Source organism: Phalangium opilio, unplaced genomic scaffold (assembly GCF_054372755.1).
Source record: "Phalangium opilio isolate 3A_F unplaced genomic scaffold, DU_Popi_V2 ptg000105l_1, whole genome shotgun sequence".
Classification (NCBI taxonomy): Eukaryota; Metazoa; Arthropoda; class Arachnida; order Opiliones; family Phalangiidae; genus Phalangium; species Phalangium opilio.
In genome coordinates, this window is record NW_028324207.1 from 4,849,820 (window position 1) to 4,877,550 (window position 27,731).

At 36.1% G+C, this 27,731-nt stretch overlaps 2 long non-coding RNA genes across 2 annotated transcripts; both read right to left on the reverse strand.

Moving 5' to 3' along the window:
• Positions 1 to 2,151: 2,151 nt before the first annotated feature.
• On the reverse strand, positions 2,152 to 2,950 carry LOC149627447 (uncharacterized). The gene is made up of 3 exons (XR_016374465.1): positions 2,690 to 2,950; positions 2,346 to 2,602; positions 2,152 to 2,272 (listed from the first exon to the last, which is right to left on the reverse strand). It is a non-coding gene; the product is annotated as an uncharacterized LOC149627447 (long non-coding RNA).
• A 5,570-nt stretch (positions 2,951 to 8,520) lies between these two features.
• On the reverse strand, positions 8,521 to 9,284 carry LOC149627448 (uncharacterized). Its single transcript, XR_016374466.1, has 3 exons — positions 9,023 to 9,284; positions 8,679 to 8,935; positions 8,521 to 8,605 (listed from the first exon to the last, which is right to left on the reverse strand). It is a non-coding gene; the product is annotated as an uncharacterized LOC149627448 (long non-coding RNA).
• Positions 9,285 to 27,731: the final 18,447 nt, after the last annotated feature.

The following is a 27,731-nucleotide window of genomic DNA, read 5'->3' on the forward strand; positions in this document are numbered from 1 at the left end:
TGGTACCAGAGGCTAAAGTTATGATCCAACGTTCTTAGTACATTAATAAGTTTTTGGTAATAACCAATTATATGTATTAACGGTATGAAATGGCAACCTGACTCCCATTGTAATTATTATGTGATAGATCAGGTATAGGTTAGGTTTGAACACTGTTAAGATTAAATTTATATTAAGTTAGGTTTCGATTTAGATTAAGTTCGAATCGGAGTCAGGTGGCCTTTCTTTTTACCATAATCAATGTATCCATAACCTTTTTAGAGTGAATTTACATAGATAATATCAAGAATTATTTCACGGAATGTATATAGACAAATTTTAAAAATAATTCAACACAACTCTCGAAAACATATATAATATGTTAAATATAATAGATTATATTAATTTTTGCTTAGGTTTATTAAATTAAAATTAAGACTGAAGATACAGATATTAGTAGAAAAGTTTCTATGTAGACAAAGTATAAGTATGGTAATAGATAAGATTACAAAATCATTTCGCTGAAGTACACATATCCAAATTTTCAGTTTTAAAGTCATGATTATTTAACATTAATTATTTAAAAAAAAATCTTATCTTAGTTTTTTTTCCACCAAAATTCTACTTGAGCATTTTCAAACATGATTTACACTTGATAATTTTTCCAAGAAAATGGGCTCTTCATGGATGGTACTACAGTATATCATAGTATCAAATATTTGAAATTATGAAAACTATATTTATTATTTCGAAATAAAAAATAAAATAGGAACTTTGGCTAGCTGCGATGACCTCGCAACAGTCCAGAAGACCTTAAGCGCGTTATTATCTTATTGCTAAGCTTAACACGTCACATTTAATTTCGTGAAATTAACGGACCAATTTCGAACGTAATCTTAATGAATTTGTTCTTTTAAAAGCCTCAATTGTTTATAAATGATTTTCTGTACCATATCTTTCTCGCTTTATGGTAATGTTTAAATGATAAACTATTTTGGTCAAAAAACGAAGATAAGCATTTTTTTAAATAATTATTGTTTTAAAATTACGTCTTTAAAATGCGAATCGATTTTTTTAAACTTTTTCAACTCTTTGTCTACCAAGGCATAATTTTTAACATATATTATATGTATAAATAAAGGTAGGGTAACTCGTGGTATCTTCGTGTTAAACCAAAACAAATTGTTTTTAAGCTTTTAAGGTATGACACTAAATTCATTAACTATAAACAAAATTACTATAATTAAATATAAGTGACTTGCATCGACGGGTTTTACATACACTAGTACGTAAGGTAACACACGCGCTAGATTTTTACTTGCGTTTATTAAGAAACTTTTGTCTATGAACCTTTGACTCAAAAAGTTGTAAAAAATTCGAAAATTGATCTGAAAAGCTTGCGACGCAATTTAAAAATTTAACAACAGAGCAATATGTCACAGCACAGTAGCTGGGCTATGTTGTATGAGAAACCACATTAATCAACAATGAGATTTCCTATTATTAAACGTGAAAATCGTCCCAAATAATGATTAGATAAGGTCACAATTTTATCTGACACCTTCAGGCCCTTTTGGACGATACAACATTTTGACTCAATAAGATGAGTCAAGTTGAGTTCAGTAAACTAGTTGGGACGTTTGAATAGAAGTTGGAAAAGTTGAATCACCAAATTATAAATGGATCATTGACCAATTTTTGCTGACTATACTTTTTCATCCATCTAGTTGAGTCAAATATTGTATCGTCTGAGAAGGGCTTAAGTGTTGCCCTAAAAGTACGGCAAAAATTGGATTTATTCCAACTGCAATATTCGTGAAATTTAAAGTTGAATTACAAAGAAACTTGGAAGTAAAAATCGAGGTGGAGCATTATCTAGCCTAATTTTTCTTTGTTCTAAAGGATTAAATGCGTAACTAACTAATGAAAAAGTAATCCTGTCTTAGCCCCGGGTAAAATAATCGATGATTTTTCGAAGAAGCTGCCAAAGAAAGAATAGGGACCCTTGTTCATTAAGAGAGAGTTTTACATATAAGGAGTGGAAGGTAAAGCATTTGAAAACTTCCTACTATTTTTGGAGGCTTCTATATCCGGTCATCAGTGATGACAACAACAAAAAGTCCCTCATTGGATCATATATTGCAACGTTCTTTCGGTGAACCTCTTATATTAATCTCTGTAGCGTTTATCGTTGGCAATCTGGCCATTGTTTATTGTTTTCTTAGGTAACGTTAGAATGAGCGCAAAATAATTAATAATTCAATTGTTACCTAGTACAAATGATTGGAAGGACCTGAATTAAAAATATTGGTTGATTTGGTGACAGGGTTTAGTGATAGTGTGATTGAATCTATCATTTATTTTACCAGTAAAAAACGTATCTTCGTAGCGGTAACCGTTGCCTGACGGCACCAGTCGAGAAACCAGGGAACGAACCCTTGTGCGTAGTTTGCATTGATCTACTTTAAACAACAAAAATTGATTTAATTTAAACAAATTACCTAATTAGCGGCTATCGTTGACCGATGGCACCAGGTGAAACACATTAAAACGAACGCAACACGGCCAATTGGTCTCTAGTGTACAATAGTACAATCAGCCTGTCTTGAACTTTTGACCGAGGCTTAGTGAAATCAGTGAATTTAAAAATTATCGGCTAAATCTTAACTTTAAATTCTTTTGTATTAAATTATAATGAAGTTTCACTTACGAGAATAAAATAAAATTGGGACTAATTAACCCCTTCTTTTAGATGAAAAGTGGAAAAATTCGCCTTAAGCTCGTCCATAAACAGAGCGGACGACGCATTTAGTAAACAAAAAACTTCGCTCTATTAGCGGTAAAACAGCGTAAGTCCAACAGTACGTTTCTCTATGATTTTAGCTAGGATTATACCACGTAAGTCCAACAGAATAAAAGGTCGTAAGTTTAAGTATGTGCTTAAAAGTACAAAAAATAATACTTAATATTAATTGTTTTCAATAAAACTTCGAAAGGCACCAGTTTAATGTTCAGCCTTTCATTTAAAACCATTTTCAGACCTATCGAATAAATAGTCTTCAAAAAATGGTCGAGACCATTTGGCTATCACAGCAAACATTTCCCATGTTATTCCTATGGGAAAATTTCCCTTTTTTTGCCAAAATGTCTGAATTTTTTTATGGAAATGAAAACCACCCTTAGCAACTTTATTTTCTATAATAAAAACTAATAAAGGGAACTCTTTGAAATTTTAACCACATATTAAGGGTCCGAATTGTAGTTCAGTGGAATTTTTTCAAAGCAGTAACCATGATAGGAAAAACGTTACATCGAATCAAAAAACCACCCTTATACATTAAACGCAGTATGAGGTCTTATTTTAACAACAATTTTGGGTCTGTGTTATTTTAAAGACTTGTCAGTTGCCTTGTTCTTTTGAATTTCCGTAAACGATGATTTTTCTTTGAAATGGTACTAGGTGTCACTGACGGTTCCAGTTTTGTCGACTATTCAAGATGACCTATTCGACGCCATCAATGCCGGAAACATGAAAGAAATGGTTCGACTGCTTAAGAATGGAGCCGATATTAACGCGTATGACGAATGGTATGATGGAACTCCCTTAGAAAACGCCATCTATTTGGAAAAGCCCGAGTTAGCTATTATGTTGATCAAAATGGGTGCGGACCCGGATAAATACAGAAGTATGCGACCCCTAGAATATGCAGCCGCATATAATTATATGGAGGTCGTTAAACTCCTCCTCGAGAAGGGACTCAAAATGGGAGAGGCATTGATGCTAGCTGCCGTAAACGATCACACAGAAATGATGAAATTTTTGATTTCGAAGGGTGCTGACATTAACATTCGAGATGACTCAAATGACACCTGCTTGTTACTAGCCGCCAAAAATGGACGAGTCGAAATCGCTAAACTTTTAATAAAGCTAGGTGCCGAGATAGACGCTTTAAACAATGTTGGTGCAACAGCTCTAATTGAAGTTTGTCGCGTTGCTAGACGTTACCCTGGATTTGAAGACGACATAGACACTTTCGACGCGACAGCCCAAGTGCTTATCGAAAACGGTGCTAATGTTAACGCTCGTACTCCGGGTAAAGGTAAAGGCGTTCCACTTATTTACGCCGCTGAATCTCGATTCAAAGTAAGTTTGGTTACATTACTGGAGAAGGTTCCCGACGTCAATGTCGTAGATGGATATAATAACCCGGCCATTTATTACTCTAAAAACGCCTATACGGCGAAAACCTTACTGAAATACGGAGCGCGACTCGACATAGCTAACAAGGAGGGCGATACACCTTTGCATCGCGCTTGCTTTATGGAACGCGCGGATGTCGTCCAGGTCTTCCTGGATCACGGTGCAGAGTTGAACGTTACGAACAAGGATGGTTATACGCCGCTTCAACTAAGTGTTCATCACGATTATCCCGAAATTGTCGACCTCATTAAGAAAGCCGAACAGAAAAGGAATAAAAAAGGTAGTTAAAGAAACATCTCCAAACACAAACTGTTAAACTAATGTTATAAATGTACAAAATCAAGTACTTTGTATTTAATTTGAAATAAAAGTAAATTTGTCAGCAAAATTTGATGAAAAACAATTGTTTACCAGTAGGATTCTCAACATGCTATAGCGGAAATTAGCAGACGACAATTTTTTCATATTTAATCACAAGATCATAAAAATAACGAATATTTCAAATTTGAATCAAGTTTCCATCAAGAAGCGAGCCAATTGCCGTAATCAGTGTAATCCTTAATGGTCACGTAATAATTCTGTAATCCTTGCACTCATTCGTCTGTAGTCAGGCGTTATCATAGTAAGAATGCAGAATCATCCGTAATCACGGGCTGTCATTCGAGATCATGTGTAATGAAATTAAATGAAAAGGTTGTTTATTGTGCGTAAGAGAAACTAATTACATAGTTCATGAAATTAAACACATTGTGTGAACTACAATTAGAATTAAATTTAAAAATACGAGAAAAAAGTTACGTATATTGTGTTTTCAAAAAGTAGCGAATTTTACCTAGGCCTAATTCTTCACAAAATTAATAAAAAACTGTCTTAGTGGACCAAGACTTTAAGAGTAAACGATAAGAGAAGAAAATGGAATGACCGAAGTCCAGATACTAAAATTTTTCAGTTTTTAAACATGATTATATAACATCAATTTAAAAAAAACTTATCTTCGTGTTTTTCACAAAATTCCATTTGCCCAAAATATTTTATCATGAAATTTTGCATTATTTTGTGAAGGGTTCGTGTGAAGGAATCACTATATAACAAACACATGCGACATCGTTTAAACGTACCTACGCGGTCATCGTAGTTCTTGGAAAATTATTTTAGGGTTATTTAAAGGGATATAAGGGTTATTTCAAATGCTATATACATTTTAAATACGTCTTGAGATAGTGGAAAGTAAGTCCAATAATGAAATAGACAGCTCACCGTTAGTCTTTGTTCACTTACGTTTTTGGTGATCAAGATTTGCCATACACAGTCTACAGTGTGTTCCTCGTAAACAGCTAGTGGTCGTCATACCAAATTTAATGTAGCCGCATTTTTTAAATGTGATAGTTCTCAAAACATAAGTTATTATACCACAATTACCCCTTTATGGCACCCATGTTAATATTTAGCCCTCAAAATTTCATGATAAAACATTTTGGCAAATGGAATTAGGTGTAGTTTTAACCAATTTCTAGTGTTTTAGTTAAAGTAAAGCGTTAGTAAATTCCCCTGGTCAATCTCATTGAGCATTTATACCGTATTGTAAGAAGGCAATATCGGATTGTTGTGGTCCCCACGGCCTGTTGGTCTCCAACACAGAAAGTTCACCATTTTATCAAAAATTGTATGTAATAGCAAAAACGGATTTATGTAAGAAGAACGTTGAACGTAGCAAATTCCCTACCCATCCTCGGCTACTTTGTATGTTTTGATGGGAGTGACTTATAATTTCAAAACTAGCGTTCGCCATCTATCAGCCTTATTCTTTTTTATTTTGGACTTTAAATATAGATAATGCAAAAGTAAAGTAAAGTAAATGCACTACAATAATAATTTTAGTACAAAGAAAGAAAAACCAGATACTTAAAGAAAATATTTAATGACATCAATTATAGATATTCTTAACTTTAAAACTTAATTCCGCTAAATTAGGAGTTATATCGCATTGTTGTCCGATTTGCTTTTTTATTACAGGCGCAGTTTCAAAAAAAATATTTAACCACGAAAATAGAGATAACAATGACGTTTTCGATCACTAGATGTCGCTATGTACATTTTTTGTGGGTGGAGACAAAATATAAGCAGACGAACTTTCTCAATAAAGTATGCGAGGATGGTACCAGAGGCTAAAGTTATGATCCAACGTTCTTAGTACATTAATAAGTTTTTGGTAATAACCAATTATATGTATTAACGGTATGAAATGGCAACCTGACTCCCATTGTAATTATTATGTGATAGATCAGGTATAGGTTAGGTTTGAACACTGTTAAGATTAAATTTATATTAAGTTAGGTTTCGATTTAGATTAAGTTCGAATCGGAGTCAGGTGGCCTTTCTTTTTACCATAATCAATGTATCCATAACCTTTTTAGAGTGAATTTACATAGATAATATCAAGAATTATTTCACGGAATGTATATAGACAAATTTTAAAAATAATTCAACACAACTCTCGAAAACATATATAATATGTTAAATATAATAGATTATATTAATTTTTGCTTAGGTTTATTAAATTAAAATTAAGACTGAAGATACAGATATTAGTAGAAAAGTTTCTATGTAGACAAAGTATAAGTATGGTAATAGATAAGATTACAAAATCATTTCGCTGAAGTACACATATCCAAATTTTCAGTTTTAAAGTCATGATTATTTAACATTAATTATTTAAAAAAAAATCTTATCTTAGTTTTTTTTCCACCAAAATTCTACTTGAGCATTTTCAAACATGATTTACACTTGATAATTTTTCCAAGAAAATGGGCTCTTCATGGATGGTACTACAGTATATCATAGTATCAAATATTTGAAATTATGAAAACTATATTTATTATTTCGAAATAAAAAATAAAATAGGAACTTTGGCTAGCTGCGATGACCTCGCAACAGTCCAGAAGACCTTAAGCGCGTTATTATCTTATTGCTAAGCTTAACACGTCACATTTAATTTCGTGAAATTAACGGACCAATTTCGAACGTAATCTTAATGAATTTGTTCTTTTAAAAGCCTCAATTGTTTATAAATGATTTTCTGTACCATATCTTTCTCGCTTTATGGTAATGTTTAAATGATAAACTATTTTGGTCAAAAAACGAAGATAAGCATTTTTTTAAATAATTATTGTTTTAAAATTACGTCTTTAAAATGCGAATCGATTTTTTTAAACTTTTTCAACTCTTTGTCTACCAAGGCATAATTTTTAACATATATTATATGTATAAATAAAGGTAGGGTAACTCGTGGTATCTTCGTGTTAAACCAAAACAAATTGTTTTTAAGCTTTTAAGGTATGACACTAAATTCATTAACTATAAACAAAATTACTATAATTAAATATAAGTGACTTGCATCGACGGGTTTTACATACACTAGTACGTAAGGTAACACACGCGCTAGATTTTTACTTGCGTTTATTAAGAAACTTTTGTCTATGAACCTTTGACTCAAAAAGTTGTAAAAAATTCGAAAATTGATCTGAAAAGCTTGCGACGCAATTTAAAAATTTAACAACAGAGCAATATGTCACAGCACAGTAGCTGGGCTATGTTGTATGAGAAACCACATTAATCAACAATGAGATTTCCTATTATTAAACGTGAAAATCGTCCCAAATAATGATTAGATAAGGTCACAATTTTATCTGACACCTTCAGGCCCTTTTGGACGATACAACATTTTGACTCAATAAGATGAGTCAAGTTGAGTTCAGTAAACTAGTTGGGACGTTTGAATAGAAGTTGGAAAAGTTGAATCACCAAATTATAAATGGATCATTGACCAATTTTTGCTGACTATACTTTTTCATCCATCTAGTTGAGTCAAATATTGTATCGTCTGAGAAGGGCTTAAGTGTTGCCCTAAAAGTACGGCAAAAATTGGATTTATTCCAACTGCAATATTCGTGAAATTTAAAGTTGAATTACAAAGAAACTTGGAAGTAAAAATCGAGGTGGAGCATTATCTAGCCTAATTTTTCTTTGTTCTAAAGGATTAAATGCGTAACTAACTAATGAAAAAGTAATCCTGTCTTAGCCCCGGGTAAAATAATCGATGATTTTTCGAAGAAGCTGCCAAAGAAAGAATAGGGACCCTTGTTCATTAAGAGAGAGTTTTACATATAAGGAGTGGAAGGTAAAGCATTTGAAAACTTCCTACTATTTTTGGAGGCTTCTATATCCGGTCATCAGTGATGACAACAACAAAAAGTCCCTCATTGGATCATATATTGCAACGTTCTTTCGGTGAACCTCTTATATTAATCTCTGTAGCGTTTATCGTTGGCAATCTGGCCATCGTTTATTGTTTTCTTAGGTAACGTTAGAATGAGCGCAAAATAATTAATAATTCAATTGTTACCTAGTACAAATGATTGGAAGGACCTGAATTAAAAATATTGGTTGATTTGGTGACAGGGTTTAGTGATAGTGTGATTGAATCTATCATTTATTTTACCAGTAAAAAACGTATCTTCGTAGCGGTAACCGTTGCCTGACGGCACCAGTCGAGAAACCAGGGAACGAACCCTTGTGCGTAGTTTGCATTGATCTACTTTAAACAACAAAAATTGATTTAATTTAAACAAATTACCTAATTAGCGGCTATCGTTGACCGATGGCACCAGGTGAAACACATTAAAACGAACGCAACACGGCCAATTGGTCTCTAGTGTACAATAGTACAATCAGCCTGTCTTGAACTTTTGACCGAGGCTTAGTGAAATCAGTGAATTTAAAAATTATCGGCTAAATCTTAACTTTAAATTCTTTTGTATTAAATTATAATGAAGTTTCACTTACGAGAATAAAATAAAATTGGGACTAATTAACCCCTTCTTTTAGATGAAAAGTGGAAAAATTCGCCTTAAGCTCGTCCATAAACAGAGCGGACGACGCATTTAGTAAACAAAAAACTTCGCTCTATTAGCGGTAAAACAGCGTAAGTCCAACAGTACGTTTCTCTATGATTTTAGCTAGGATTATACCACGTAAGTCCAACAGAATAAAAGGTCGTAAGTTTAAGTATGTGCTTAAAAGTACAAAAAATAATACTTAATATTAATTGTTTTCAATAAAACTTCGAAAGGCACCAGTTTAATGTTCAGCCTTTCATTTAAAACCATTTTCAGACCTATCGAATAAATAGTCTTCAAAAAATGGTCGAGACCATTTGGCTATCACAGCAAACATTTCCCATGTTATTCCTATGGGAAAATTTCCCTTTTTTTGCCAAAATGTCTGAATTTTTTTATGGAAATGAAAACCACCCTTAGCAACTTTATTTTCTATAATAAAAACTAATAAAGGGAACTCTTTGAAATTTTAACCACATATTAAGGGTCCGAATTGTAGTTCAGTGGAATTTTTTCAAAGCAGTAACCATGATAGGAAAAACGTTACATCGAATCAAAAAACCACCCTTATACATTAAACGCAGTATGAGGTCTTATCTAAGAGAGCAACCGCTCTCTCAGAATACAGTTCGTTAGAGTCTTACTCTGGTTACTCCTTTATTATTTTATTTAAGTACGCGAGTCACACAGTTCATTTAGTAAACGGTCTTATCCATCGCGCACTCTTGCTATTTCTTATTTGTCCTACGAGAGGATCTTAAAAAGTCTCACTGCTCATCTTGAGCGCTTGAACAAGAATCTACTTTCTTTTTCTGAACGCGTGCAGAGTAAAACTCGTGTGACCCTTTAGTGGACAGGTCACGGTTTCTCTCTGCTTAGGCTTAATTCTATACATGGGTTATTTTTACACCTGCATTTGTCAATAACTTGTTTTCTAAGACCTTGGTTTCAATGGGTTAGATTCAAAAGGGCTTAGGATCTAGATACGCTTTGATACGTCTTGACAAGTTTCAATAACTTTTAACACCAACTCGAAAGTATGAAGGTCAAAGTTCTTACAGCCCTCCCCTTTTCCATTGCAAAAGTGGTGGAACACAAATATACGTTACAATATGTCCTCTGCTTAATATAGAATGACATTTTTTAAAAACTTCAAAATCACGGTTTAAAGGGAGGGTGAAAAGGAAAATCAGGCGATTTTTAATCGATTCTTTTACTAATTCTAAAACCAATCTGCATCCAGGAATTTTCTCCAAATGATTTTAAAATTCAAATTAGTTCGAGATTTCTTGGATCATTTGAAATTAGCACCTCCGACCAATCGCGTGACTGTCTATTTGTTAGCAAAATTCTCGTGGTACGCTCCATGCCGAAGGAAATTTAACGCGAGATTAGATAAAAATTGTGCCCGATGTCACACTCGTGGCGCGAGACATGGAGCGTGCAACGGAAATTTTGTTAACAGGAAACCAGGGCGTTATGCGATTGGTTGGAAGTGCTAATTTCAAATCTCTGATACCCTAAATTGTTTGAATTTTAAAATCATTCCAAGGTATTTACTGGACCTTTCACTATAAAGACTGTTCTTATAATTTGTAGAAGAATCGATTAAAAATCGGTTGATAGCCAAACCAGATAACCAAAACATTGCTTTGGCAAACAATAGAGATGCCAATAAGCCAATGAAGTAGAAAACTAAAAATTTTCAATCTTCAACTCCGTATGTGTAAAATGCTCTCTGGCACAACTCTGCCGGGAAAAGAAAATGAAAATTTAAGGACGTCCAGCAGTTGTCCTTGATTAAAAAATAGATGAGAGAGCAATGTTGAAAGAAGGGTATAAGAACGATGCGCGTCTCCAAAACTAAAGATGATTCTTTCTGAAATGCACGTTGCTCGATCGTCGTTTTCTTTTTATACACTTTACTAAGGTAGAAAGGTTATCGATTTTACTGGATTAAATTATCTATTATGATTATATTTTAGTTTGGTGTAATTTTTCCAAAACGGTAAAGGCAATACGAAGCAAGATATATGCAATTATTTTGAAACCAAAATAAACTTCTCCGAATCGAGACCCAATTAAGAGGTTTTTCTTAAATAATTAAAGAAATATAATTGGTATTAATTATTTTAAAAGTCAGTAATGTACTTTAATTCTAGTTTCTAGTTAGGTCTTTTTAATTTTATAATGAATTTTAATTCGGGTAAAATTTAAGAAAGGGCCCAAGCGCCTGTCCCTGTCCCTGTGCCGGACGCTTACACGATACCAGAAATATATTACTTTACACGAAGTTCACTTCTCCCTACCTCGCGCCGGCCATCATCTATGAAGTATTTTTACAGGCTAGAAACGGTACCGTTCCTCCCGAACAGCGAGGCAGAGAGGTGAAAATAAAAACACTAGCGTCGCGTAGTGAGAAAAATGTGCTTTTCTTGTATCTTATCATGGTTGTATCTTATGCAGCGGCTTCTCACTTGCGCGAAATACAGTTGAATCCCGCCGTTTCTAGGAAACGTCAGATTATCTTGGCAGTAGACATTTATCACAGTTCTCTCTCTCGAGAGGAAAAAGGTTTTCTCTTCTCGACTAGCGCGCGTCGGGAGGGGGAAAAATTCACGCCTCTTCACTCTTGCAAAGTTTTTTTTTCGGGTTTTTTCTTCATAGATGATGTCCACGGTACTAACCATTATTGAAGTGAACTTCGTGTAAGGTAATATATTTCTGACGATACGGAGATAGCGTAGACGATTTGGGGAGAGAGAAGATCGGAGAGAAACGAATGAAAGCGCGACTTAAAGAGAGAACTGCCCGCCTCGTATATAAGTGAGAGTGGAGATGAGAGAGAGGAAAGAAAGGTAGTTTAAATTTCGCGGGCTTTTTGAGTGAAGGAAACAAGATGATAATTTTCGTGCACTTTGTGCACGTAATACATCAGATTATGCTGCATAGTTAGGTTCGGTTTCGTAAAATAGAGGGGACGGTTTGCGGTCATAGTGCTTTCTGGTTTAGGGGATCCAGGATTTTGTTTTAGATAATTCATATGGTTTTTAAAAATTATACTTTAGTGGGGTGCACAATTTAGTTTCATTAATATTATTTGAAGTGTGACGTTATTAGAAATTAAGGGGATACACGATTGTGTTTCAGAAATGTTTTTTAGTTGTACGATTTATATTAATAATACCTTAGGGAGATTAACTCTGTGGGGGCCACGTGAGCCGTGTAAAATTAGTATTAAGGCCCAGCCCTTGGACCATCTTGTTTAAGAACGTTATTACTAAAACATTTTAAACATAGCTATTGTAACATCTAATACCCCTCCGTAACGTCATCGTCACTCGATTCGGAGAGGTAAAAAATCCTTACAGGTTTCAACACAAAAAAGAACACTCAAAATAATCAACATTACTTTGTATTTACGTTGTAGTTACTTTTGTCGGAAAATAACATATTTTTCAAGAAATGTAATAGCTTACGTGTAGATGTACTCTTACCTACGTTACTTAAATAAAATCTAATCGTGAAAAAAAATGAGCTTGTATCCTTAATTGCACTAGTTTAAAAAAATTTAAACAATCTCTGTTTAAACAACTCCTTCTGGACTAACAATATCAAAGCATGTTAAAATACGTCACGTATCGTTATATATTAGACATAACTCTCTACATTTTACTGTAATAATTTTTATTTAAAGAAAATAATCCAGGCTATTTTTTAAAAAACTCTAGGAATTGGTTGGTTTTAAATTATAAAAACCTTACTACAACTAAGATATATAAGGCAATTTGAACATTTAAACGCGTTCAAGATGATGATGGGCAACCTGTTGAAGATAAGGCTGATTATCATAACAGTAAGTATATAAGATTCGTCTTAAGCAGTCATTAAAATTATAATTTTTAAACCAGTGACATATATAATCTTCAATAATAATAAGAAAGACTGAATAAGCAGGGACATTATCCCAAAGTATTTTTCTACTAATCGCATTATAAAATTCTTTTCGCATATCTGGCTATAAAAAGCGATGTGAAATTTCGAATGCCCTGGCCATACTGGATCCTAAGGTCCTTTTGCTAATGCATCCCGTGCTTCACCTAAAGCGAACCGTTTTCTATTCCCCTATGAAGGCTTTTCAATTTTCCTTACTCAACTCTAATTTATCTAAATGCTACATAGCGAGAATCTCGAGAATGATAAACTAGAACGACCCATGAGTTATCTGAAAATATCTCCCGCCTCCAAAGCCGCTACGCCACACCACCCGGATGGATCACGGTTGCCTATACTGATTCTCTCTTTCCTCTTTGCTTAAGTAAAACACGTCAAAGATGAACTATTTCGTGGTTTTAAAGCGGTCACTCACATCCTTCTTGTGATTGGTTGTGAGCCTTCTTCAAATTCTCTCTATTTCGAATAAAATGTCCCCTGCCCCGCCCGCCCGCTCTGGCGTTTGCTCAGTAACCACTCCCAAGATTCTGAGACCGGTACTGCGTTTACAAGAACTGTTGACCATAACAATAGCAAAGCAGCTGTGAATGGCCCAAATGTACCACCTGCCTGATATGGCTGTGTAAAACCCAAATAGGAAAGTGCTGCATCACTATTTTCCCGGAAAGAAGGAAATACTTTCGTTTTTCTTACCCCCGGGGTTTTTGACAACAATAACGGCTTTTTGAAAAAAAAAAAACCCAAAATAAAAATATTCAACGGTCCACCGACCTTTTTATAGACCCTTTCGGGCTAGGCATAGAACTTTTTAAAGTATTCCCTGCTCAATTTTAACAATTTACTAAGACTCTAAATCCAAAAATCTGTCCTCCAAAGTTTGTAGTGCATTTTTAAAAAGAGTAAAAAGCAATTTATGATTGGTGCTTTTGGGTCTGTGTTAATTTAAAGACTTGTCATTTACCCTGTTCTTTTGAATTTCCGTAAAAGATAATCTTTCCTTGAAATGGTACTAGGTGTCACTGACGGTTCCAGTTTTGGCGACTATTCAAGATGACCTATACGACGCCATCCATGCCGGAAACATGAAAGAAATGGTTCGTCTGCTTAAGAAAGGAGCCGATATTAACGCGTATGACGAATGGTTTGATGGAACTCCCTTAGAAAACGCCATCTATTTGTAAAAGCCCGAGTTAGCTCTTATGTTGATCAAAATGGGGGCGGACCCGGATAAATTCAGAAGTATGAGACCCCTAGAATATGCAGCCGCATATAATTATATGGAGATCGTAAAACTCCTCCTCGAGAAGGGACTCAAAATGGGAGAGGCTTTGATGCTAGCTGCCGTAAACGATCACACAGAAATGATGAAATTTTTGATTTCGAAGGGTGCTGACATTAACATTCGAGATGACTTAAATGACACCTGCTTGTTACTAGCCGCCAAAAATGGAAGAGTCGAAATCGCTAAACTTTTAATAAAGCTAGGTGCCGAGATCGACGCTATAAACAATCTTGGTGCAACAGCTCTAATTGAAGTTTTGTCGCGTTGCTAAACGTTACCCTGGATTTGAAGAAGACATAGACACTTTCGACGCGACAGCCCAAGTACTTATCGAAAACGGTGCCAATGTTAACGCTCGTACTCCGGGTAAGGGTAAAGGTGTTCCACTTATTTACGCCGCTGAATCTCGATTCAAAGTAAGTTTGGTTACATTACTGGAGAAGGTGCCCGACGTCAATGTAGTAGATGGATTTAAAAGCCCGGCCATTTATTACTCTAAAAACGCCCGTACGGCGAAAACCTTACTAAAATACGGAGCGCGACTCGACATAGCTAACGAGGATGGCAATACACCTTTGCATCGCGCTTGCTTTATGGAACGCGCGGACGTCGTCCAGGTCTTCCTGGATCACGGTGCAGAGTTGAACGTTACGAACAAGGATGGTTATACGCCACTTCAATTAAGTGTTCATAATGATTATACCGAAATTGTCGCCCTGATTAAGAAAGCCGAACAGAAAAGGAATAAAAAAGGTAGTTAAAGAAATATATCCAAACACAAACTATTAAACAATTCTAAATGTTCAAAATTAAGTACTTTGTATTTGATTTGAAATAAACGTACATTTGTCAGCAAAATTTTATGAAAAACAATTGTTTACCAGTAGGATTCTCAACATGCGGAAATTATCAGGCGACAATTTTTTCATATTTAATCACAAGATCATAAAAAAATAACGAATATTTCAAATTCAAGTTTCCATCAAGGAGCGAACCAATTGCCGTAATCAGTGTAATATTTACTGGTCACGTAATAATTCTGTAATCCATGCACTCATTCGTACTGAAGCGTTAACGTCTGTAGTCAGGCGTAATCATAGTTAGAATGTGGAATCATCCATAATCACTTGCTGTCATTCGACATCAAGTGAAATGGAATTTAATGAAAAGGTTGTTTATTGTGTATAAGAGAAACTAATTACATAGTTCATGAAATTAAGCACATTCTGAGAACTACAGTTAGAATAAAATTTAAAAATACAAGAAAAAAGTTTAGTACATTGTGTTTTCAAAAAGTAGCGAATTTTACATAATTCTACATGAAATATATAATAGATAAGTTGCATCCACTGCCTAAGAAATAGAAAAATATGTTGTATTTCAATTTCCTAACCTGCCAACTACCCTTGTTGATTGTTTGCTACCATGTTAAGTCTTGCGACCCCTCTGCAACATCACAGATCTTTGTGACCTTTGTAACAGAAAGTGACACAGGTTATTATATATATTGTCAAAGGCATAGAAGGATTGAAAATCATCGATTCGTCAGTCTTTCCAACAATAACATCTGTTCTGCTTAAAGCCTTGATCATGGTTTTGACCGAAAGAGGTTCTCAGTTTATAATAGAAGAACACAATAAATACAAGCCTATATGATTCCAACTATATGTTGATTTAAAATGCATAAATAAGACATGAAATACCGTCATTTTAGTTAATCTGAAATGTCTCCCTCTTGCAATATTCTCCTATCTAGCATAAGTTCATAAGATGTGTTTTATAAGTTTGTCACTGGTTACAAACTGGAGCTTGTGATGAAGTGACTAAGTCTTACTCCGGTAAAGAGACACCTGGTGAGGCGCTGCCAAATGCTTAGTACAGACAAAATAGGAAGATGGAAGTCTTGTAAAACCAAGTGTAGTCAATTTTCGCGTCGTTCCCCCTCGAACTAGCTCTCAGTAAGCCTCTAGAATTACGAAGTATAGGAAGTGTCATACTTATGAGATATATGTAATAAACTTATGTTTCTAGTCATTGTTTTGTGGTGAGGCAGAAGTTATGACTAATCAGAAAATGTTTATATCCTTGATGCAACCAACGAATTGCGGCGGTTAACGGATATCCCACACTTACTTGTGAAAAATGAAAATAGAGCGGAATGATAATGTAGGGAAAATTCATTGAACTAATCCTTTTTTTACAAATTCACCAAAAAGCATAGGGTTTAAGATGGGCATTCCATAAATTACTTGCAGGGAAACCAACACACAGGCGGGGAGGTCACCTTATTGGGTTATTTCTCTAGGGCCAACTATGAGGCAATGCCTGACGGAGAACCCGAGTTCACTACACGCCGGACGGGAAGCTAACCGACTCGCGCTGCCCTCTAGTGGCTGGTGCTTCTTATCCGACAGAAATAACCCATGAAGGTGACCTTTCCAGCTCCTGTGGTGTTTGCTTCTCTTATGGAATTAACTTTTACTGGGCTAGTGCATGGATTAATATATCTGCAATTAATTGTAATTTTTCAGTTATTAATTTGAGTACCCAGTTCGCGAGAGTGTAGAGTCAGTAGACTCAGTTCATACCACCATTTCAATAGTAATATTCCATACCTAGTTTTTATTTTATTGGATTTCGTATTAGAATTAAGTGGAACGACATTTTGTCTGTACACTATGTGCTTTTAACGCTATCGAATGGCAGAGTTAAACGGAAATTGTACTGTACGTCTGCCATAAATTAAAGGTATTGGCGCAAAAATCGAGGCGCTTGTCCTATTTGCGAAAAGTCATTGAACGTCCCATTTTTCCAAACTCACAAACAACTCTGAGTTGAAAAGGACACTAACCTCTTTTTGTACGCGCAAGGCTTATTGAACTTTATAATCCTTTTGCCTTATAGGGGAACACAATCAGTATCCAAATAATGGATTCTGTTTGATTTTAAGTCCTAATTTGCCATCCTGAATTAGAAATTTAGAATTGATAAATTTGTGTTGTTGACGGTGATTTTTAATTTGCAAACATAATAATGCGTCTAAGAAAACTTCTAGTCTATCTGGAAACCTTTGACATACACTACGACCTCTAGGTGGAACTTGAAAAAATGCATCTAATTATTATATCTTACTAGTTTTTGGACAATTTTAAGATATTTTTAATTTAACTTTTGACCAGTACATGGATTGTACTGTCTAAGACATTTAAGTTTCACCCATAAAGACTACACACTAATGATATTCGAAAGATAAAGGATGTGCCTATCGCGGGCAGAAATTTTGGGTAGTTTGGGATGTTTCCTCATCACGAAAAGTTTGATTTAATAATTTTTAGGGTTGTATGTTTCTTACGCCGTTGTCTGCAAGATGCAGTTGTTTGTGGTGTTGAACAACTGCTAATACTCTTGTACTTAAGACCAAGTGTAACAAAGAATATTAATAATTTGGATAATTTACAAGTTTTTGTCGCTTTACTATTTATTACGTGGATTGATGTTTCAACAAATAACTGAAATAGTTGTCTTCTTTAATTGGGTTTTCCCAATTTGCGAGAGTATAGAATCAGCGAGCTCATTTCATACCAGCTTTTCAGTAGGAATGTTACATACCTAGACATTAATCAATATGATATATTATTTGAATTGATTGGACCAAACCTTCGTCTCTACTGAAAATGGTTATGCTATTGAATAAGCGTGTTTACCGGAAGTCTGGCACCTGCTAGAAAATTAAAGTACGTGACGGAAATCGAGGTGATTTATAATGTTTTGAAAAGTCATTGAACGTTTCTTTTTTCTAACTGACAAACAGCATCGACTTCCAACGGGCGCTAACCTCACTGTGCTCCCTCAAAGGCTTAATGCAATATATTAATTCTTTGACAAAAATCTGGAAGCTATAAAGCAATCACATAACAATGGTGTTCCTTTGGTTGCGTTTTAACCTTAATTTTCCACCCGGAACGGGACATTTGGGCGCCGACATTTAGGCGCCGGTCATTTAGGCACCGCCACTTAGGTTCCGGGACAGTTAGGCGCCGCGACATTTAGGCTCCGCGACAATTTGGCACCGAGACATTTAGGCTCCGCGACAATTTGGCACCGAGACATTTAGGCTCCGCGACAATTTGGCACCGAGACATTTAGGCTCCGCGACAATTTGGCACCGAGACATTTAGGCTCCGCGACAATTTGGCACCGAGACATTTTGGCACCGAGACATTTAGGCTCCGCGACAATTTGGCACCGAGAAATTTAGGCTCCGCGACAATTTGGCACCGAGACATTTAGGCTCCGCGACAATTTGGCACCGACACATTTAGGCTCCGCGACAATTTGGCACCGACACATTTAGGCGCCGAGACAATTTGGCGCCGAGACAATTAGGCGCCGCGACATTGCCGTAAAATTTTCGTGAAAGATTTGAGATATTTAATAAAGGATCAAGACAAGTACTTTTAGGCTTATATTCTTTTTACTCAACTGACATCAGAGTTCAACCATGTTGTTGTTTATCTTCATTGACTGCCCAAAATAATATGCCTTTTCCAAAATATTGTTGTTTATCTTTATAGACTTCCCAAAATAATATGCCCTTTCCAAATTATTTTTTATCTTCCTTGACTTCCCAAAATAATATGCCTTTTCCAAGATATTGTTGTTTATCATCATTGACTTCCCAGAATAATATGCCTTTTCCAAAATATTGTTGTTTATCTTCATTGACTTCCCAAAATAATATGCCTTTATTGTTGTTTATCTTCTTTGACTTCCCAAAATAATATGCCTTTTCCAAGATATTGTTGTTTATCTTCATTGACTTCCCAAAATAATATGCCTTTTCCAAGAGATTGTTGTTTATCTTCATTGACTTCCCAAAATAATAGGCCTTTTCCAAATTATCGTTGTTTATGTTCTTTGACTTCCTAAAATAACATTCCTTTTCCAAAATATTGTTGTTTATGTTCGTTGACTTTCCAAAATATTGTTGTTTAATTTCATTGACTTAGGTTAGGTTATGTTTTTTTTTATTATTTTAGGATTGTTTTTTATCTTCTTTGACTTCCCAAAATAATATGCCTTTTCCAAGATATTGTTGTTTATCTTCATTGACTTCCCAAAATAATATGCCTTTTCCAAGATATTGTTGTTTATCTTCATTGACTTCCCAAAATAATAGGACTTTTCCAAATTATCGTTGTTTATGTTCTTTGACTTCCTAAAATAACATTCCTTTTCCAAAATATTGTTGTTCATGTTCGTTGACTTTCCAAAATATTGTTGTTTAATTTCATTGACTTAGGTTAGGTTATGTTTTTTTTTATTATTTTAGGATTGTTTTTTAAAAACAAGAAAGGTTTCGTGTCCTTTAATGGGGATTGCGAACATAGTCATGCAGTGACACACAGGGACCATACACGGGTTGCCAAATTGAGAGGTCATTACGGATTTTTAGAAGAAATAATGGAAAAATTATTGGCACGTAAATGTCTCGACGCCTCAATGTCGCGGAGCCTAAATGCCGCGGCGCCTAAATGTCACGGCGCCTGATTTTCTCGGCGCCTAATTGTCTTGGCGGCTAAATGGCGGCGCCTAAATAACCAGCGCCTAAGTGGCGGCGCCTAAATGTCACTGACCGTTTTCCACCTGATTCAGAAATGATACTGAAATTGATAGGCACATGTTGAATCAATCACACTTCTATCAGTTAATTTTTAGATGAAAGCCTAGTTAGAAAACATTTATTAATAACTGAATGTGGCTTTATTATTAGAGGCCTTTGTATTAGACCTCTTTTTCAGTGATAGGCCTTATAGATCGTATTAATGCCATCTTAGAAAAGTACTTGCTCATTTAGACATTCTGAGAGAGCGGTAGCTCTCTTAGATATGACTTGGTAGCTCTCTTAGATATGACTTCATACTGCTCTTAATGTATAAGGAGGGTTTTTTGTTTGGATTGTGATTTTTTTGTATTGCATTAACTGTTTTGAAAAAATTCCACAGCACTACAATTTTGGCCCACAATATGTGGTTAAATTTTCAAAGAGATCCATTAATTAGTTAATCTTATAAAAAATAAAGTTGCTAAGGGTGGTTTTCATTTCCATAAAATTCATCACACCTTTTGTTGAAAAACAGGAATTTTTCCCATAGAAATAACATGGGGAATTTTAAGAAAAAAACATTCCGGTTAATCCGATTTTAGAAAAACTATACGTTTGTTAGACTTGAAAACGGTTTTAAATGGAAGGTACAACACCTAACATTCCGCTAAGCAATTTTCATTGACTATAATTAAGTCTAAGTATGTTTAAATTTAAATTTTCAAAACCATTCCAATCTGCGATATTTAAGCAGTGTAAAGAGTCAGTTTATGATGTTAGCACTTTTAAAGCTATTTGGTTCATATTTCGTGGTGGTTGAAAAACAAGGGGACCTAGCTTTGTGTGAGCTAACAAGTTAAGTTGGAAAAGGTCCCCCACACTATTAAATTATGTAACCAACTGCCTTTGGTACTTGTGTGTACTTGTAGGTACTTGTGGGTGCTTGTAGGTATTTATGGATGCTTGTAGGTACTTGTGGGTGCTTGTAGGTACTTGTGGGTGCTTGTAGGTACTTGTGGGCGCTTGTAGGTATTTATGGATGCTTATAGGTACTTGTGGGTGCTTGTAGGTACTTGTGGGTGCTTGTAGGTACTTGTGGGTGCATGTAGGTACTTGTGGGTGCATGTAGGTACTTGTGGGTGCATGTAGGTACTTGTGGGTGCATGTAGGTACTTGTGGGTGCATGTAGGTACTTGTGGGTGCTTGTAGGTACTTGTGGGTGCTTGTAGGTACTTGTGGGTGCTTGTAGGTACTTGTGGGTGCTTGTAGGTACTTGTTGGTGCTTGTGGGTACTTGTGGGTGCTTGTGGGTACTTGTGGGTGCTTGTAGGTACTTGTTGTTGCTTGTGGGTACTTGTGGGTGCTTATGGATGCTTGTGGGTGCTTGTGGGTACTTGTGGGTACTTGTGGGTGCTTGTGGGTACTTGTGGGTGCTTGTGGGTACTTGTGGGTGCTTGTGGGTACTTGTGGGTGCTTGTGGGTACTTGTGGGTGCTTGTAGGTACTTGTGGGTGCTTGTAGGTACTTGTGGGTCCTTGTAGGTACTTCTGGGTGGTGCTTGTAGGTACTTGTGGGTGCTTGTAGGTACTTGTGGGTGCTTGTTGGTGCTTGTAGGTGTTTGTGGGTGCTTGTAGGTACTTCTGGGTGGTGCTTGTAGGTACGTGTGGGTGCTTGCAGGTGCTTGTGGGTGCTTGTAGGTGCTTGTGGGTGCTTGTAGGTGCTTGTGGGCGCTTGTGGGTGCTTGTAGGTACTTGTGGGTGCTTGTGGGTGCTTGTGGGTACTTGTGGGTACTTGTGGGTGCTTGTAGGTACTTGTGGGTACTTGTGGGTGCTTGTAGGTACTTGTGGGTGCTTGTAGGTACTTGTGGGTGCTTGTAGGTCCTTGTGGGTGCTTATGGGTACTTCTGGGTACTTATGGGTACTTCTGGGTACTTATGGGTACTTGTGGGTACTTATGGGTGCTTGTAGGTAGTTATGGGTGCTTGTAGGTACTTGTGGGTGCTTGTAGGTACTTGTGGGTGCTTCTAGCCCTGACTATATTATTTTGTTTAAGGTTTTAAGCTTAATATCAAACAGATGTTAGTTTTTGCTACATAAAAGTTTGAAATTGACAATCTCGGATCGTCTTTGTGAAGTTTTAAGGATATCCGAATTTCATATTGGCTTTATGACAATTTTGAGCTAAATGTGAAACGGACATAAATCAGCATTTTTAAACCTTTTGTAATAATGTCAATTTGGTCCTATTTCTGGGGTAAAAAATTGTATTATGTTAATTACAATAAGAATACAAACTTTTATTGATTTACGTTTTTTTAAGTATTATTATAAATAAATGTCTGATTGAGCTAAATTTATGGACCCCTTTATATTTGTTTCTGGTTAGTGCAGATTTTGAAAATGTAAAACAGTTTCTTAACATTCTTAATTAAAATGAAGACTGAAGGAACAGATATTAATCAAAAACGTCTTGATTAGAATCAAGACCTAAAAAGTATCGATAAGACTGAGGTTATCACTTGTCTGAAGGATCAGATATTAATTTTTCTTTTTAATTGAAACTTAAATGCATGCTTAAGAAAAAACAACGTTCCATTACCGTTTTCCGTTGAAATAAATTATTTTACTGGTAATCAATTTCAAAAATTTACTTATCTCGGCTTTTCGACCACAATTCCATTCCCCGAAAACATTTTATCATTACATTAATTACTTTTGGGAGATAACGTGTCAAAATAACCTATAAAACAATAAAAAACTGTAATAGCGGTCTGTTTAGCCATGACAAGAACCTTTTAAAAGTTTCAAGCACTATATAACCCATTCGAGACTAACAGGACCTTTGCAAACTATAGCTTAACCTGCTACTAGTACGACCAGGGAGAATTGATGTAAACTGGAGTTGAAATTTCAACGTGTGCGACCTCGGCCTTGAAACTCTCCCATAGTCCCAGTGTGTGTAGAACATAATTTTTTCGCTGTTATCTGCCAAAATCAATCTTTCTTGGTAGTGCCGCCTCCTCACTTGAATTTTTCATGATATATTAAGGTTTGAACGAATAAAATTCTAGATTACCATTTTCACTACCATGGCCCTCTGCTAACTTGAAGCAAACTTTCCTCTCTTTTTGCTGCTCATTACCGGTGCCATTCCCTTGACTTTCTGTTCGTTATAACTACTATCATGAGTTTATTTAATTCAAACCAAAATATATAATTGGATTTTTTGTCCCTTTTGTGCTACTTAGAATTTACAAATGTTGTCCGTGCATATCAAATAGTCTCTAACCATTGTTAGAAACTAGAGAGAGAAATTGGGCAGTAACACTGATCATGCCCTGAACTATGAGAAAGAACAATACGACGGTTGACTAAAGTACACTTGATATTACATCATTTTGCAAAACCGCGATTAAAAATCTTACTGTCCCTATTGAATTTGGCGCCATTGGTTTTAGAATAATTAAAATTTTCCACTGCGAAGCGTGCCGGTCACGAATGGGGATGTAACGTCTTTAGGAACCTTTCAAAATGCAAAACCATACACGTACTCTCCCAAAAGTAATTAATGTAATGATAAAATGTTTTCGGGGAATGGAATTGTGGTCGAAAAGCCGAGATAAGTAAATTTTTGAAATTGATTACCAGTAAAATAATTTATTTCAACGGAAAACGGTAATGGAACGTTGTTTTTTCTTAAGCATGCATTTAAGTTTCAATTAAAAAGAAAAATTAATATCTGATCCTTCAGACAAGTGATAACCTCAGTCTTATCGATACTTTTTAGGTCTTGATTCTAATCAAGACGTTTTTGATTAATTAATATACAGGGTGTTTCTGAAAAGTCCATCACAAATTAAGGGGCGTGTTTATGGTACCAAACTGAGCGGAAAGTACCAAAGAACATGGGGTGTACAACATTTTGTTTCGGAGATATGGCCTTCCAAACATTCGCCCCTAAAACAAGGAAATATCCAAAAATGAGGAGTAACACTTAAGACCGACTAACCAGCTTGTTTAAAATTACTAGACAATTTCAATAGCCTTTAATCGAACAATTGATTTCTACCTTTACTAATCAGAAGCGTATAAATGAGTAGAAGTATGCCTACGGTGGTAATGTAAAATTAATCCCAAGTGACATGATGTTTCAAGATCTTCCCAGCACCAAGTAAAATGGTTCTGATTGAAGGGACTTTTATTAGCACAGCGTAAACAACGTTATTTTCAGGAATTAGTCCAAATGTCCACGGGCGGCATTACAAAAACGAGGCAGTCTTTCGAATGATACTTGGACATGTTGGAAGATCCCTGGCTTGTTCCTGTTATCTCAAACCGTAAAAAGCTACGCAAATCTTCATCATCACGGACAACACTCTTGTACGTTAGGTATGACCTTGAGAAAACCTAAAAGGACATCTCGAATGTATTTGAAAAACCCATCTCCAATTAAGGGGCGTGTTGTTTGTTTCCAACAGAGTAAACTCGCCCAGAGAACAATTACAATGCAGAGCCACGTTTCGGCGTTAATGGCCCACAAAGGTGGTCCCAAAAACAAGAACAAACTTTAATTTGTTTCGTTCAGTAAGTGTTTCATGTGTCATAGATAAAACGCCATGATTAATGCACGAAGAAAATGAATTTATTGACAAGTTTTAACATTTAATTGCAACTAGTTACAAAAATTGTTCAAAGTGTTCACCACCCGCGTTAAGGCACACATTAGCACGTCTTACAAATGATTCCCTTACACGTTGAAAAATGCCTGGAGTTTCGCGAATTGTTTGACAGCCGTGAATTATTCGTCGACGTAGCTCTTCAACATCGGGCACTTCAGTCTGATAAACTAAGTCTTTCAGGTGGCCCCAAAGAAAGAAATCACAAGGGTTCAGATCGGGTGATCGAGCAGGCCACTCCACAGGTCCACCTCGACCTAACCACCGCAAAGGGAAGGTCGCGTTAAGATAATTTCGGACCGCGATGCTGAAATGTGGTGGTGCACCATCGTGCATGAACCACATTCTGTTTACCAAACCTAAAGGTACGTCTTCGAGTAGTTCCGGTAAATCGTCCCGTAAGAACTGCAAGTAAGCCACACCGTTTAACCTGGGCTCTAGGAAATATGGCCCAATTAAATTGTCACCCACAATACCACACCACACGTTTAAACTGAATTGTACTTGGTGACTTCTAACGCAAGTTGCGTGGGGGTTTAGCTGGGACCATTGATGTTTATTATGTAAGTTAATAATACCATCCCGTGAAAAGTTAGCTTCGTCAGTAACCAAAAAATCCCGTGGGAAATCGATATCGTTTACTTTAGCCAGAAACCACTGACAAAACGCCGTGCGTCGTGGGTAGTCCGCTGGATTCAAACCTTGAACTTTTTGAACATGGAAAGGATGAAACCGGTGGCTTCTGAGGATTTTCCACACGAGCGTGTGGTTTACGCCTAATCGGCGACCAACTTGGCGGGTACTTGATTCAGGCTCGTCCTCGAAAATGGTGAGAACTTCGTCTTCTACGGCCTCTGGGATGGCTCTCGCTCTAGGTTGAGGTCCAGCCGGTTGGATTCGTCCATCTTGCCTCAAACGTCTGTCCACAGCCTCGAACGTCAGTCGATTTGGTAGTCGCCTCTGCGGAAATCTTTCCTGATACAAGCGTACAGCTGCAGCGGCATTCCCCTCGGCTAGTCCATACATTAGGTGCATATCCGCATATTCGGCATTTGTGAAGAAAGGCATTGTAACAGACTTCGTTGAATTATGAGTTTAATAAAACAAACACATGTACGTGAAACCTCTTTTATTCCTTTCTTAAAAAACATAGTGCTCTGTTTTAGTGCTCTGTTTTTTAAGAATAGGCGAAGTTCTCACTATTTTCGAGGACGATCCAAAAACAAGCAGCCGCCAATTGGTTTGCTGATTAAGAAAAAACCACACGCAACTTGCGTTAGAATTCACAAAGTACAATTCAGCTTAAACGTGTGGTGTAGTATTGTGGGTGACAATTTAATTGGGCCATATTTCCTAGAGCCCAGGTTAAACGGTGTGGCTTACTTGTAGTTCTTACGGGACGATTTACCAGAACTACTCGAAGACGTACCCTTAGGTTTAATAAACAGAATGTGGTTCATGCACGATGGTGCACCACCACATTTCAGCATCGCGGTCCGAAAACTTGTCAATAACATTTTCTTTGTGCATTAATCATGGCGTTTTATCTATGACACATGAAACACTTACTGAACGAAACAAATTAAAGTTTGTTCTTTTGTTTGGGACCACCTTTGTGGGCCATTAACGCCGAAACGTGGCTCTGCATTGTAATTGTTCTCTGGGCGAGTTTACTCTGTTGGAAACAAACAACACGCCCCTTAATTGGAGATGGGTTTTTCAAATACATTCGAGATGTCCTTTTAGGTTTTCTCAAGGTCATACCTAACGTACAAGAGTGTTGTCCGTGATGATGAAGATTTGCGTAGCTTTTTACGGTTTGAGATAACAGGAACAAGCCAGGGATCTTCCAACATGTCCAAGTATCATTCGAAAGACTGCCTCGATTTTGTAATGCCGCCCGTGGACATTTGGACTAATTCCTGAAAATAACGTTGTTTACGCTGTGCTAATAAAAGTCCCTTCAATCAGAACCATTTTACTTGGTGCTGGGAAGATCTTGAAACATCATGTCACTTGGGATTAATTTTACATTACCACCGTAGGCATACTTCTACTCATTTATACGCTTCTGATTAGTAAAGGTAGAAATCAATTGTTCGATTAAAGGCTATTGAAATTGTCTAGTAATTTTAAACAAGCTGGTTAGTCGGTCTTAAGTGTTACTCCTCATTTTTGGATATTTCCTTGTTTTAGGGGCGAATGTTTGGAAGGCCATATCTCCGTAACAAAATGTTGTACACCCCATGTTCTTCGGTACTTTCCGCTCAGTTTGGTCCCATAAACACGCCCCTTAATTTGTGATGGACTTTTCAGAAACACCCTGTAGTTATCGTGGATCGTTAAAAGATCGACCTAGTTGGCCTATTTTGCCTTCGTTAATTTTCATTGTTTCTTCAATTTAGTATGTTAATAACCCTGTAAGGCAGTACAGATTAAGTAGGAGCTTGTATTATCTGCACTGTGGTCTACTATGGTTTACTTGTCTTCAATTGTCGGGGTTACGGGTACAGATAGCACAGTAGCGTAATTATATTTTCTGGAAAATAAACACATGAATTCCAACCAGAAATATTGGAGAGTGTGATATGTTTATGGTTTGTTTTGACGAACGATAGAATTTTATGAAGCCATTGAACTCTTCGTTTTTGCTAGTTTTCAAAAATTTTGGTAGTTGTTGATCAACACGCTTTAAAGCCTCATTTCCTGGTTGACGCCCTATAAACAGTTTTTGAAATTGTATATAAGAGACCGCCTGCCACAATTATACGCAAATTGTTCCTTCATTCCACTTCAGTACTAGTACTAGAAGATACTACTCTACTCCAATGAAAGTTTCTAAGAGCATGAATTAATCTTTTCACTAAGGTCTAGTGTTAGATATCGTCTCCGATACAAAAGCACCCTGGTCACTGGTCTTATATTCTGGGTTTTGTATTTAGACATCGCGTTATGTACGAATAAAATCTGCACTTTTTTGGCCGACTTGGGGTTTAAGGATGACGTCATAAATTAAATGATCTTTTCTTTTTTAGTGTTTTTAATAAAGGGCCACACTTTCTATTTTCAATTTCTCAGAGGTCTTGGGAAATATTTTGAAATAATTTCATCAAAAGTGAACTTTTTCATTATATTTCTGATG